We start from the raw sequence: 12,408 nt of genomic DNA on the forward strand, positions 1-12,408 counted from the left end.
TCTTCTGGCAGCTCTTTAGCTAGTTGGATATTCCACGACCCCATGACCACTGTGACACAGTCTAGCCAGTTTTGGACTTCATCATCCTCTCTCTTTCCAGCAGCCAGAGTGACTCCGGCAGTTTCCCTGCCCTGCCCCGGGTGAGGGACATTGGCTGCTCTGAAAGGCAGCTCAAGGAACAGCAAAAGTATTTTTATTAAGAAGTTTCTTGATGGGGGAGGGTCCTGAGGTCCATGTTTCTCCGTCAGCAGAACTCTCACCTCTGCTCTCTCCTCCGGCCTCATTCTGAAAAGAGGAACAAATGTGGGGCCACGAGTGCCTTCTAAGAGGAGACAGTGGAGGAGTGCCAGGCCTTCTGACCTGGAACTTCGCCTTCTGTTCCCTTCGGTATCCTTCCTTTAATTAGGGTATCTTTTAAATGTTAAAGCTGATCAATCTCTACTCTCTCAAGTCAAACAATTGGAGTTAAAACTTGGTAATTGGCTATTATAAATCTCTGAAGGAACTGACACACCCGGGAAGGAAGAATAAAGATTTTGAACATCCTAAACAACTTGCTACTTGGTTCAAAGGGGAGCTACCCAATCCAAAATTTGCCTTTATTTGATCTCTCAGGAAAAAATGAACTCCAAACAGGGAAGGGCCAAGCTCGGGCCAAGCTCAGTGATTTAAAAGGAGATTGATGCCCAAGATGGGAGAGTTGTCACAGAACATGAGCTCAGTGCTGGTCTTCTGGTCCAGGTGAATTATATTTAAGCCTCTAAATCAAGTGAGAGGATGAAAACCTGTTTGGAATAATGAAGCAGGAGGTTTGTGGGTATTTTATCGGCGTGCTAATCATTGGAGACAGCATGGGCTCACACAAAACAAGTCCTGCCAGTTGAATCTTATTTTCTTTTGTTAAAGGCAACTGTCTGGCAAGAAACCGAATGAAACAAAACGACAATAATACACAGTTCTGCATTAGGAATCTCAAACCATTTCTGAAGTATAGAACCTAGGTCTTGGGACCAGAAGTGAGGATATTGTCTAAGAGCACATGAAAGACTCATGGGATTCCTTTTATTAATTTTTTGTTTTCTGCCTTTATTGAAGAATAGTTGGCAAAATTGTATATATATTAGATTCTGTACATAAGTGATACTGTACAGTATTTGTCTTTTTCTTTCTGGATTATTTCACTTAGCATAATGCCCTCCATGTTCATCCATGTTGTTGCAAATGCCATGATTTCCTCTTTTTTATGCCTGCTTATGTATAATATAGACATATACACACACACACACCACATTTTCTCTATCTGTTGTCTGTAAGTGGACACTTAGGCTGTTTCCATGTTTAGGCTATTGTGAATAATGCTGCAGTGAACATAGGGGTGCACATATTTCTTTGAGATATATATATATATAGTAGCTGGATCATATGTAGTTCTATTTTCAACTTTTTACAGAATCTCCATACTGTTTTCCATAGTGTCTGTACCAATTTACATTCCCACCATCAGTGCACCAGGGTTCCCTTTTCTCCACATTCTAGCCAACCACCATTCTGACACCAGAATATCACTTTCACACATTCTGTTGGCTAAAGTAAGTTGTAGGGCCAGCTCAGAGTTAAGGGGACAGGAAATAGACTTGTTGTCTTGGTGGGAGTAGTGGTAAAGTCACATTGCAGAAGGACAGGTGACTGTCTCTGGAAACAATCTACCCATGTGTCCTTGGGAAAATTAGTTAAATACCTGATTTCACTTTCTTCACCTGTAAAATAGGAAATTATAGCATCTACCACTTAGGGAGGTTTTAAGTGTTTAGCGCATAGTACATTGTGGTAGACACACAACAGCAACCATAAAAACATATTGATTGAGTTCATACTATGTGGCAACACTATGCTAAATACTTTATGTAATCTTATAACAACCCAGTGCTGCACATATTGGTATTATTTAATGAGAAACCTTAGGCACAAAAACGGCTAAGTAACTTCCACAAGGGAGGTTGCATAGTAACCATTTTCCCTAAATTTTGTGTCTTATTGTCCGCTACATCTAAAGGACTTTTTTTTTTCTCTCTCTTTAAGTTCCATTGACAGTTGATGCTGTTGACCACTCCTCCATCCACTGCTCCTCCTCCTTTGGTCCCCTGACTCCCCTCTGTCTGATTTCTCCTCCTCTGATTGCTATGTTTCAGTCTTGTTCTTGTTAAGCCACATTTTACATGACAAAACTCTCTCCCACTTTCCCAGCTTTTCTTTCCTGGAGGAAGTTTCCCAATGTGGCAACGCAATCTTGACCTTTCTATGGATGATAACGAATTTCCTCTGTGAACCTTGCAGGACTGCCAAGGACTCCTTGTGGCTAATGGGGCCCCAAATCATAGCCAGAATCAAGCAGCCATTGCTGACAGAGACCACACACTGCATTCCAGGGAAAAGCCACAAACTGAGTTTCCAAGCCTTCTGCACTGTGTTCCTGTCATCTGAACTGAACCTTACAAAGGAGTTCCTGAAATCATCTTTCAACCAAAGGGCTGAGACCTGCCCCATTCAATTGGAACTGTGCAGCTATATCCTCCTTTGCATATATACTGACCAATCAGGACAGTGCAATTCAGATCAATCAAACTGCAAATTTGGATTTCTCATTTGCATAAAAATGGACCAATCAGGGGTCAGGGTAGAAACTTTCTCTCTAAAAGCAGGCCTCCCTTTGTCTTTGGGGAGTGCATTTCCCTGGATTGCAAACTGTTCACCTGAATAAAGTTTCTCCTTTTACCACACCCGGGTTGGGGACTCCTGTTGGCATTAGATTGGTAGCAGTGAGCTTTTGTTGATACCCCTCTCTCCTAAATTCTAGGCACACAATTCAAGGTGTCATCAAGAACCAACCACATATAACCCTCTGTCAGTTTTTGACACTTCCTTGTTTTTTCTTCTTTCTCATTCCATGGGTCACATTCTTGTCAATTAACATTTTAAATGTTATTCAAATTTGGAAGTTTCCGGAAATCAGCCAATGCCTCTAGCTCCATTTAGGCCCTCATCATATCTTGCCTTACTTACCAAAGTAATTTTTTCTTCATTTTAAAAATTAAAGTATAGTTGACATACAATATTATATTAGTTTTAGGTGTACAACTGTAATTATAGATTTATATGCCTTACAATGTGCATCATGGTAAGTCTAGAAACCATCTGTCCCGTTCAGTTATGACATTATTGACTATATTCCCTATATGTACTTTACATCCCCATGACTTATTTATTTTATAACTGGAAGTGTGTACCTCTTATTCTCCTTCACCTTTTTTTACCTAGCCCTCAACCCCTACCTCTTTGGCAACCCTCAGTTTGTTCTCTATCTATGAGCCTATTTGTTTTGTTTTGTTTGGGTTTTGTGTTTTTTTTAGATTCCACATATGAAATCATATGGTATTTTTCTTTCTCTGACTTATTTCACTTAGCATAATACCCTTTAGGTCCATCCATGCTGTTGCTCAAACTAATTTTTGTTTTGTCTTCAGTTCCCTTTGACACAGTCACATCAGTGTTAGTCTTCTACATGCATTAACATCTCCTTCCCGCCATTGCTACAGCAGCCCTAGCACCGCACTCTGGTCCCCCCTCCACCGCACATGTCTTGCCCTCCTTTCAGGACCAGCTTCTGCTCTACCTCCTCCACAGGCTCCCGCTCAGCAGGTTCTTCTCCTCTCTAATTTCCTAGGGTAGAAAGTATACTTGCCTTTTTACAATTCTCCCGAGTTACCTTTACAACTCTGCATTTTCTCTGCTATTCCAAGAGAACAGCAATTTTCAGCTGGTGCGCTGCAAGAATTTTTAAAACACGCAATATCTGATGAGTTAGTCATGGGCACTGACCTCTTTTCCCTAAGATGCAAATAAAAATATGACAATAGCTAACATAACAATAGCTATCCAGTGTGAATGAAACAAAATTATACCTTTTTTTGTTGGATTGGCAAAAAAAAAAAAAAAAGTTTTTTTTTTTTTTTTTTGGTGTGTGCTGCAGAATTTTAGTAAATAGTTTATGTGTGCCATGAGATGAAAAGGCTGAAAACTGCTGCAATAGGAGGTCCTTCAGGCCCTAGCACCAGTCACAGCGGGATTTCACAGCGTTTCTGTTGGGTGAACACTCTGTGGCGTCCTGAATTACCTTTCTGCACATGATTTGCTTTGAGATGTCCCTAGCAACAACACAACCTTATGGCTAAGAATGCCAGTTACAGAAATTCTACCCTAACTGTTTTAGAGTGGGGCCTGGACACGAGTATATAAAAGCAACAAGAACAACAAAAATCAAGGTTACCTTGCCTCCCCATATAATGAAAAATGGCAGGTACCATTTTTTTCTGAGTGTCAGCTTTTTCATTGGCAAAATGGGGATCACACGTATCCAGACCTTGCTGGGCCATCCAGAGAATTAAATGAGAGTATATATCTAAAAGGCTTGTGGTACAGTGCCCAGCACACACACAAAAGAGCTCAGTACTTTGTAGTTATGTAGTTATTTCTGGGCTTACTGCACGAAAGGCTGCAGAGGTGGATGTATGAGAGGTGCCCTGTATTCCCAAATTCTGTGATAACCCTTCCTTGGCGTGTGCTGGAAACACGTTGGCAATCCTCAGATTTCCAATCAGTTGCTCAGACCACCAGCCAAGATCTACAGAGCTCTAGGTAAGTCCCACTGTGTTTCTCGGGTGCCATTTGGCCTTCGTTCTGACCTGAGAGCCTCCACCCTCTCCCAATGACCAGGGTGGTGGAAAAGATCCTGCGCTTGGGAAATCTTTCCTTGGATGGCTCCAAACCCCACATGTGGGCATCTAGTACTCGAAGGCCCGTGGTTTCTGGACAGGCGGTGCTTTTCAAGTTTGAAACCGGCTCTGTGTTCTCCAGATCTGGCGGGTGTGGTCCAGGCTGCACCTTTTTCTCCACGCACCGCACCCCCAAACGTGCTTTGGCCACACGCGGCGAGGGGAGGTGGAAGAGGTTGGCTGGCATCAGGTCGGAGGGGTGCGGTGGCGAGAGCGCCCGGAGCGCGCCCCCACTCCTACACTCGAAACCTGGGTGCCACCGCTCTGAGCGCGAGGTGCGAGCCGAGTCCCGCGCTCCTCTAGGAGCCGGCGAGCGCCCGGAGTTCCCCGCTGGCGCCCCAGCCGGGACCGCCGAGATCCCACTCTGCGGCGCGCACCCCTGACCCGGCCCCGCCCCGCCCCTGGCGGCCGTGAGTGGCGGGCGGAGCGCTAGGAGCGAGGCGCGCTGGGCTGTGCGGCGCCACCTCTCCCGGTGCCGGGGGAGGGACGGAGGGGCCGGAAGGGAGAGAGAGAAAGCCCAACCGACCGGCTGGCAAAGAGCTGCATGCAACCGGTGGGAGGCCGGGCCGGCTGGGGCTGGGGCTCGGGCCGTTTCTCCGCGGGTCCCTGGCGGCGAGCGCGGACGGCCCGGAGGCGGCGGCTCTGAGCTGGCAGGCGGAGGGTTGTCTCCCGCGCCCGCCTGCCCGGCGCGGTCCGAGGATGCGGGGGGGCGATGCCCGGGGCCAGGGACGCGCTCTGTCACCAGGCGCTGCAGCTGCTGGCCGAGCTCTGTGCCCGTGGGGCCCTGGAGCACGACAGCTGCCAGGAATTCATCTACCACCTGCGGGACCGCGCCAGACCCCGGCTCCGCGACCCAGGTGAGTGCCGCCGCCCCTGCCCGGCGCGGTCCGAGGGCCCTGGGCTGGGAGTTGGGGCCGCACTGGGGCCTGAGGTAGAAGAGCGACGCGGACTGGAAGGAAGGGAGGGGGGGTTGCCAACGAGCTAGAGGAGGGGATCGGGAACCAGCGCCCCCCCCCGGGCCTGATGCCGGGACCGGGCGGGGACCCCGGGGACCCCGAGGAAGGCTGCTGAGCGGAGGCCGAGTCCAGGTGGGCAGGGGTAAGGTTGGAGGGACCACGCCCGCCACCTGCGCTACCTACGCTCGGGCTCCTGGGGGCGGCTCCAGAGCGCACAGCTCCGCGCCCCCTTTCCCGGGCTCTGCGCTCCAGGCGGGCCGGGGGAGGCCGCGACGGCCTTGGAGCCCTGGGAAGGGGGCCGAGGCCCGAGGAAAAGTCTGGGAAGTTGAGAGTTGGGGACGGCCCGTGCAGCGACTGAATCCCACTGGGCCCTCTTCATCCTTGCGCTGAAGCGCCCATTTCCCTTCTTGGGTCTGGGTGAGAAGGGCGGGGAGGGATCTGCCTTTGGGTAGGGGACAGGGAGCCCCAGGTCCTGGGCATCCGGGCCTGAACCCGTTCCCCGCGGGTCCCTTGGCGTGGAGGCGGCCTGGGCCTGGCGCCTGGCATGACCAGCTGCCACCTCTGGGCACACCTGGGTCAGGGGGCTCTCTGGTCAAGGCTTGTGCACCTGCATAAACTTATCCCCAGTGAAAGTTGTGACGCTCCTAACTTTGGAAAGTTCATTTATTTTGGCATTTGATCAATTAAGGCTGGAGGAGGGAGTTTTGGTGGAGCCATTTGCTTTCCCCAAAGGCTCTGGGTCTCCCACGTCTGACTTCTCATCCACTACTTGTTACTGGCATACACAGTCCCTGTAAATATTTTCTTGAGATTCTACTCACCTGGAGAAAGTATTTTTTCAAATATTCTCTCAGCCTAAATATTAAAAAAAAAAAAAAAGTAATTGTGATTGGATTGTTAAAGATGGGATGGGGAAAAAAAAAAGGCCTTTTCCCTGATAGTCCTGTGTATACATTTTGGAAATGAGCTATTGCTGTGCAAATTATCTAGCACAAATATACCTCATTTTAAGCCAACCTGTTATATAAAAAATCCATTTCCCAAAGGATAAATTAGAGAATGGTTTGATTCATAAAGAGGTATACACTGAGCCTGACTTAAACAGCATTTCCTTGGAGAGTATATTCAAAATGAGTCTGGAGGGGGAAGAGGACTCATCTGTTAAAAGTTTACAATATGTTTTTCCTACTCAAAGGCTTTTATTTCTATGGAAAAATAAAAAAAAATATTGTTCTCTATTGCCTGTGGTTACATTAATTAAGTTTATTGGGTGATCAGTAATGTGTTATGTACGCAAAGTGGAGAATTAAGTCAAGAAATTCTGTTGACACCAAATGATGTCCCCAGAATTTTAACGTCCGGCTTTTGTGTGACATGCGGCACAGACCACAGGCATGGGTGAGCGTGCCTCACGTCATGAACTAGGGGCGCAGGATGAAGTCCTAAGTGGGGCAAGTCCTGTCCCTCGGCAGCAGGAACAAGACAGTAATTTAGCATGCTTCGCCCAAAGCAAGCCTTCGTGTTGCTGCGTCCCACGTCCTTGCCCGCGACCGTGCCCGCGTTCCCATTGTTACCCCCCGTAAGCGGTTGTCTTCAGCTTCTGTGCAAGAGAAGATGGATGAGGTCTCTTGCTGAGTTGCATGTTTAACATCTCTTTGGCCGATTTTATGCCTCTGTTCTTTTTCATCCATGAGCTGGAATTCCATGTTCTTAGGTCTCCCTCAGCCCCTACACCGGGCGGCCCTTGAGAAAGAATCACAGAGAAGGTTCCTTACAAAAGACAAATCTTGATTCTTTGGCTGAGAAATAGCCATGGATAGGAGTATGCCTTCCTACGCTTGGAGTTCTTGAAAGCACTGCTCCGCTTTCTTAAACTACAGCACAGTGGGTTTTGAGGCAGCCCCTGAGGATTATGGGTTTGGGTCAGGAAGTATCCTGCTTTTTTTTTTTTTTTTTTAATATATTTTATTGATTTTTTACAGAGAGGAAGGGAGAGAGATAGAGAGTTAGAAACATCAATGAGAGAGAAACATCGATCAGCTGCCTCCTGCACATCCCCTACTGGGAATGTGCCCGCAACTAAGGTACATGCCCTTGACCGGAATCGAACCTGGGACCTTTCAGTCCGCAGGCTGACGCTCTATCCACTGAGCCAAACCGGTTTTGGCTATCCTGCTTTTGAGGAAGGAGTTGGGGGTGGGGTGGGGTACTGTGAGTGAAGGTGAGAGGAACTGAGGCTGAAGTTGACATCCAAAGTGTACCCTCTCTCTCCCAGGGTACTTCAGTTCAGGCCAGAATTTTGTTTTCACTTTCCTCTTTCCTCTCCTCGCTTACATTAGTTCTTACATCAGATGCATTTATCTCCCTCCCTCCGAAGCTGTTTGATTGTACACGCCAAGAATGGCTTCAATTTCTGAGCCCTACAAGCTGAGTGGCTGGAGTAGCTGCACAACAAACACTGTGCATGGTGCCTCTGCTGTTGTGTAGTGTGAACCAGAACCACCCTGCACAGCAGCCTTGAACATGAGTCCCAGGAGGGAGCTGTCTGTCTACAGGCGTGACTTCCTTTTCTAGGAAGGAACCCACCTGGATGCCGCGCTCCAGCTTTCTCTGATTTCCGTCCATGGCTACCTAGTGGTGGCCAGGTGTTCTCAAGCTCAGTTGAGGAACTTTGGTTTTAAAAGGAGAAAACACATGTAATTCCCCGTGGACAGCATAGTGACACTGACTTTGGATGTTTGTTAATGTTACAGGTGGGACAAGCCTGGGTTACAGACCAGTGGGCATCAGAAGGGTGATTCTTTCAGAGCTCTGATGTGGGAGTATTGCACCTTGTCTTTCTTAACTTGGTGTTAAGAGAGGATTTGATAAAGTGTGATTTTTGAAAAATGAAGCTAAGTCACAATTGGAACTAGGATGCCTCACCCAGTTCTTCATCTGTACTAACTGTGGAAAGTAAAGTGCTGACCTTTAAGCTAAGTGTGAGTACCTTTTTCCACAGAAAGCAATTAGAATGCTTCTGTTAGGGGTCTTTCAGTTGTTTCATATACCAAAAGCGTGGGGCAAAAGTAAGTTTGAGTATGCAAAACACAGATTATTCTTGTATTACTATTAATTATTGTGTTATTTGCCAAACAAAGAACTGTAAACCTACTTATGCCCCACCCTGTATTGGCAATGTGGGACATAAACTTGCAAATCTCAGAGAATAGCCTTCATGGCTAAGGGAAGAGCAAGTGCAGAGGTCCTGAGACAGAAGTGTCCTTAATGTGATTCAAGGAAACACTGAGTTCAAGGGCATCTGAAGCAGAGTGAAAAAGATGGAGATAACAAGAAATGTGATTAAGGGATTGAGGGGGAAGAGCATGTAGGGCCTTATGAACTATTATATAGTCTGATTTTTTACTCTGAATGAGATGTGGAACCATCAGAAGGGGTTGAGCAGAGAAGTGGCAATACTCTGGCTGCTGTGTTGAGAAAATACTGGAGAAGGTCATGGCTAGAAGACAGAGAAACATGTTGGGAGGCGACAGAGGAGACAGTGGCTTGGACCAGGGCCGTCTTAATGGAGATGGTGGGAAGGAATTGGAGTGTGGACACTGAAGGCACAATATTAGGGTTTGTTGATGGAATGGATGTGAGGAGTGAGAGAACAGAAGTTAAGGATGACTCCAAAGCTTTTTGACTTAAGTATCTCAATTTACTACATAGAAGACTTCAGGGGGAGTAGAGTTGGAGTGGGGAGGGAAATGAGGAGGTTCCTGATTTATTTTTGTTTTCAGTTGTACTTATTGTGTGTTTAACAGTGACCTGAAGCATGCCTTCTTTAACATCACCAACTGGTCTGTGCTTGGATTTTGTAAATGGGGACTTCATTCTCTCTCGTAAAGAGGGCCAGTTGATTATAGGACAGCATTTATTGTTAAAAGGTTTTTCCTTATATGGAATGAAAAGCTGTCTTTAATTTTCATCCATTGATCTTGCTTGTACTTTTTCCTGTCAAAAGGAATGTCTCTTATGGGGGGTGGAGGGGTGGAGAGAATGTCTCTTCTCATTACACACCTTTGGCTGTTAGGAAGTTGCTATTTTAACTTTTCTCAACCTGTTGTTTCCACATCTGGACAAGAGGATTGGAACATGGGACTTCTAGATTTTCACCACATTTTATTATATTCTTCTTAAGTCTTTTCTTCTGTAGACTGCCAACCATGTCGGTGCCAAGCATTTAATGTAGGCCACTTAACTTAATCCTTATAACGTCTTCTAATACCTTGCTGCTCAAAGTGTGTTAATCTGTGGACCAGGCCCATAGGTATCGTCAGGCAGCTTCCCGCCCAGACCTACTGCATATGATTCTGTGTATTAGCAGGAGCCTCAGCTAATTCATAGGGACGTTGAAGTTTGAGGGGCATTGCTACAAGATTGATGTATATGAATAAACTAAAGCTCATAGAGCTAAGCTAGCCCAAGGCCATGGGTTCCATTTAAGAAAAGAATTGAGCCTACGTCAAAGTAGCATCTTAGGTAAACACCTCACATATTCTAAGAGTGTAGGAGTTATTGTCAATGCAAATTCCCTAGGTATTTTTCATCAGAGCCATCTTTAGACTCACTTTCTTTGTTCTGCACTTCTATATTGGATTTTATTTCTAAGTGTAGTTTAAATTCTATGCAGTTTTAAGGATTCAGCTCAGTTTTTGGTTATGCATTTTTGAATTATATGAATTTGAATGATATGAAATATTTGAGTTTTATGAATTATTCAGGATACTGGTTTTCCATTGACATTCTAGCTTTGTATTTCTAGAGACTTTTCTTCATTTTCTGGTTCACCTGGTCAATAGGGTGTGAAGCAGGGCCTTAGGACACATCACTGATGACTCCTCTTTCTAGATGGACGTTAACCCGATTCAGGAAAAGCTTTTTCTAGACTAGTGGTTTTCAACGTTAGGCAGCTTTACCAAACAAACAAAAATAAAACAAACAAAAAAATTAAAACATTCAATCTGAATCTCTGGGGCTGGGGTCTAATATCAGTATTTTTTTAGTTTCTCAGCTGATTCAAATGTGCAGCCAGGAGGAGGACAGCTCTTAAGACCATCAAGTGGAGGATGAATCCACCTGACTCTGCTCAGCTTGCAAAATTAGGAAAGATGGTATCCAATGTCAGGGGTTTTGACTGTGACCCTTGCAACCTTACTACCCAAATCAATGAATTCTTAACTTTCTTTTGACATTATTATCCCAAACTTTTATTTTGCAGACTCTTTAAAATTATCCTGAGAATCTATTATGTTCACTCAATTGGGGGGGGAGGGGTGGGGAAGAAAGAACAAATTGAGAAAATCATGCCAAATACTATTTCATTAAAAGGCCATAATGTGGAAATTTTATTAATGTCACATTATAGTGAATTAGAGTGAAGTAAACTCATTAGAAGATGTGCATGTAAAATGATAATTAAATATAGTTTCTAAGGGAAAATTTCCAAAATAATTACCAAGATTAAATATTAGCCTTAATTCACATTTTCACAGATAGTCCAAAGAAAATCAACCTGAAAACACTGGATTTTTATGAATAGACATTGATGTGATTATGCACAATGGGATTAATTTTTAAAATGAATGTTAATTGCAATCAGGAAATCGTCTTCTAAGGAATGAGTGGCATATTGGATGCATAATATGTGAAGATCTAATTTACATTTACTTCAGTGACATTTTGGAGCTTCTTCATAAATATTTTATTTAAACAAGTGTGTTTTCATCTCTGTGGGATTCCTCTACATGGACCGTCGAGTGGTATAGGCAATTGTTCAGAGGGAGAAACAAAAGCAAACCAATGGTAAAGGCTTCACAGGCAGCCGTGTGACCAGCTGCCTCTTTTAAGAATAAACAATCAAAAGCACACACTTTTTGATGTGGGCTAAACTCTCACAGAAAAATTAAGCTGACACCTCAGGAAAAGTACCCTGAAATTCTCTATTTTGTAAAGAAGATAGGCACTGCTTTCCCTGGAAAAGCGTGTTGGAATTTCTGTGTTTGTGTGTGCACATGTGCTTTCCCATATGTTTGGCTTCAAAAAACAAACAAACAAACAAACACTTCATAGTTCTTTCTTAACTGATTTACTTGAAGGAACTAACAGGTTCACATGCCATCATGTTGGAGAAAAGGGGAGGGACTTAGTGAGAGGCAGCAGTGGGAGAGCGGTCTCATTTTTTAAGGGACACGTCGGAGTATTTCTCCTTTCTAAATGAAATCACAGTTTCAGCCATAAAAGTGCTCCGTGGCTGCTGCTTCTAAGTGTTTCATTGGTTGGCTGTGGGAACGGCTTTCAACCAAAGCAATTCCATGAAGTAGGTTTTGCAGATCTCCTTGAAATAGTCATCCTGTGCATGTACTTTATCACACGAAAACTTTTATATCAACATTGATAGAGCTGCATCTGAAAGAAAAATAAATGAACTCACCCGGGAAATCAAGATGACAAAATGGAATAGGCAAGAGCTTTGGAGTCGGAATCTGATCCTGCACTTACTAGCTTTGTGACTTTGAGCAAAATATTTAACTCTTCACTTTATTCATCTGTAAAATGGGAGTGGGTGGCTGTCCTAGCAC

General features: G+C 44.9%; 2 protein-coding genes across 4 annotated transcripts in view; both read left to right on the forward strand.

Moving 5' to 3' along the window:
- The window catches only part of RBMXL2 (RBMX like 2), a 136,417-nt gene extending 133,642 nt beyond the window's left edge, over positions 1–2,775 (forward strand). For all 3 annotated transcript variants that reach the window (XM_054725522.1, XM_054725524.1, XM_054725523.1), the window contains one exon: positions 2,335–2,775. The gene's annotated coding sequence lies outside the window, so the exon portion shown is untranslated. The remainder of the gene's footprint in view (positions 1–2,334) is intronic.
- The window catches only part of SYT9 (synaptotagmin 9), a 134,322-nt gene that overhangs the window by 6,509 nt on the left and 115,405 nt on the right, over positions 1–12,408 (forward strand).

This window comes from Eptesicus fuscus, chromosome 13 (assembly GCF_027574615.1).
Source record: "Eptesicus fuscus isolate TK198812 chromosome 13, DD_ASM_mEF_20220401, whole genome shotgun sequence".
Classification (NCBI taxonomy): domain Eukaryota; kingdom Metazoa; phylum Chordata; class Mammalia; order Chiroptera; family Vespertilionidae; genus Eptesicus; species Eptesicus fuscus.